This window comes from Acyrthosiphon pisum, chromosome A3 (assembly GCF_005508785.2).
Source record: "Acyrthosiphon pisum isolate AL4f chromosome A3, pea_aphid_22Mar2018_4r6ur, whole genome shotgun sequence".
Classification (NCBI taxonomy): domain Eukaryota; kingdom Metazoa; phylum Arthropoda; class Insecta; order Hemiptera; family Aphididae; genus Acyrthosiphon; species Acyrthosiphon pisum.
This window is the reverse complement of record NC_042496.1, coordinates 15,813,637-15,816,724: the sequence shown is the minus strand read 5'-3', so window position 1 is coordinate 15,816,724 and position 3,088 is coordinate 15,813,637.

Sequence of the window (3,088 nt, the reverse complement as noted above, 5' to 3'; positions counted from 1 at the left end):
TGAACCTCCGAAAAACATGGAAACGTTTCCGCGCACCAACATCATGCTAGACATGTTTACGTAAACGTTTCCCGAAACATAGGCGGGATACGCTGCGCGGGGTCAGCTTGTTTACCATTTCCTATTTCACGTATGCCACACCCCCCTAGAACCGTGTCAAGGCCAAATCGCCCGATTCGGCCAGTTCACGGAGTTTCGTACCCCTGGTACTACCTCAGTATAATCTATTTTGCTGTTCAATTGACAATTACCATAGACTTATAATATATAGCCATTATATATAGCATAATATATAGCCATATATATAACACTTTAAGCCAACATATGTGCGAGAGAGACCACTGAACTGTTATTGTTCAGTGAGAGAGACAGAGATCTGACATTACAATTTCAGGGAGTTTATAGACAATTTATACATTACTCCTTGAGATTATATACATAATATATATATAATTATCATAAAATTGCTTATAATATCCTAGAAAAAGTAATGTCAGAGTCTGTCTCTCTCGCACATATGTTGGCTTAAATATATTTCACTAACTATATATTATAAGTCTATGTTAATTACTGAAGAAATGGTATCGTACACATTTTGTTCAAACGTTTATTTTTTCCAAACTTTGCAAAGCTTAAATTGATGTGCTGCTTTCTTGTGAACGTACCCATTTAATATTTATTGACTTTTAAATACATCTTTTTATTTAATTAATGTCTAGTTTCAATAATTTTACCATTTTAAACATACGCTTTTTGATAATTCAAGGAAATTAAATTTTGTAAAATATTTCACTTAGTACTTTTTGGATACCCATTATAAATGTTGAATAAACAATATTGTTAATTTATCAATTTTTATTTTGGAAAACTTATGTTATAAATTATATTCATAATTAAAAATCCAATATATATTATTTAAGTATTCAAATACTACACATTTTTTAATGTCATGGGCTATCAGAATAGAGATTAATGTTACCATTACTAAAGCTTGATGGAGTGCAAAACATAATAAAGATATTTGTAAAAATGTATGATTAACACACAATAATATCAATATACGGCCAAAAAAATCTATGATTTATCGCACACCAGTTGCGGTAAGTACAGATACAATCACTATAACTATATTTTTTACTTTAATATTATCATAATATTGATAATTGGAACATAATTAATATTTGTTGACTCAACAAGAAAATGAGGGTCCATAATCATGCAAACAAAGACTGAAAAAATGAATCTACAATCTTAATGTATAAACTATACATAAATATACTGTCTATAATATGTTAAAACACTATTAAATACTATAAATGTGGACAGGATAGTAAAGTAAAATATAATATAATAGTTTTGTTGTTGAATGGATGCTGAAAATCATAGTAGCCCAGGATTGTGTACAAAAAATAAAACATATAATTAGGTGCAACTATGAGCGACTTTTAATAAAATCAACACTTCCAGTATATAAAATGCGATTTCGACCAACATTTCGCAGTTGCATGTGCATTTGTCCGATTCGTCGTTGTCGCTGCCGTCATTGTTGTTTTCCGCGTTCGGAAAACCACCGTCGCCAGTCTCCAACAACTCAGGCTGATACGGCGCTTTGTCCGATTTGCAGCAGAACGGCAGATATTTTAGAATAGTCATCCTAGGAAACAAATGGTGAAGCGATTCCTTCTCTTGTGAATTATCAAGCCGAAGAGAAAAGGCTAGCAACGACGGTTCGCGGGTCACGACGAGCCACTGTTGTCTGAGCCCGGTTTTTGCGTCGTAAACAGAGGTAGTCAGCATGGCAGGCGCGGGCGCGTAGCCCAGACATCACGGCGGCGGCGGCGGCGGCGGCGGCGACGGCGGCGACGGCGGCGAACGCAACGCACCGCTACGGCACTACGCTCTACCCGAATATGATAACGGCTCTTATCACTTAATCGACTGATGATTGACGACACACAATTTAAATAATTATTAGGTATGTATTTCTGACTTTCTGTAGGACATACGACAATGAGAGACAAAAATTCTTATTATCCGATAAGCGTATTAATCTTATTAATCGTCGACCCAGCCGAAATACTATAGAACAATACTCAACTCTGAACCTAACAACGTCTCCAAGTTCCTATCAAAAATTCGACTTATCAATAAATTGTAATGCGTTCCTACATTTTATATATCAGGGGCGGCCAAACTTTTTTTGGTCACGATCTACTAAAAATATACTTCACCTTTGAGGAACGACTTTTATATAAAATTTTTTATTTTTTAAAACTTATCGACAATTCGATAACAATTCGTGCGCGTGTCCTTAAAAATAAATTCTAACATGATCGACTTTGAAATTGTCCGCGATCGACCGTTTGGCCACCCCTGTTATATATAATAGCAATATAATATCCAGACCTATAATAACTGTCTACTATTATTTACTATTATGTTACCTAAAACATAATATTTAAATTTAGTTTTTTTCATTATTTGTTATATAATATAACTTCTACTTCAAAAATTTCAAAAATAGTTATTATCATTAATTAAGCAATAAATTGAGTAGTGTAATCACAGAGTTAATCTTTGCCTATACAGCTATACCAGTTTCATATTGAGCCTTGTGCTTTTTTGGGGAAGAGAGAAAGACACATGGGGCTTTTTTTAAGGATATGTCCAAAAGGTGTTTACAATATTTTTCAATTTCAAATTTGTATATTGATTGTTGTGCCTGAAAATGGAAATTGGAATACTTATACTCTACTCAGAACAAGAATTCCCGCTTTCGCGCACGTGACTGAACCGCCGGCAACAGGCTGTCAGACCCCCTGGCGAATGTCGGCTGCGCTGTGATTGGTCGCCAGTTGTCGACGGCTGCCGTCACCGGTCGCTATCGTATACACCTGCGGAACGTCGGCGGGGGCGTTGCTGCAAACATCAGCGCCAACTGGTGGCAACAGACATGCACGAACAAGACGAGTTTTAGTCAAGCGAGTGGGAATTCTTATTCTGAATAGAGTATTAAAGAGAGTAATTAGGTTACTGTAACTTTGTGTACATTATTAATTGTAATTAGATAATAAAATATACCTAGAAT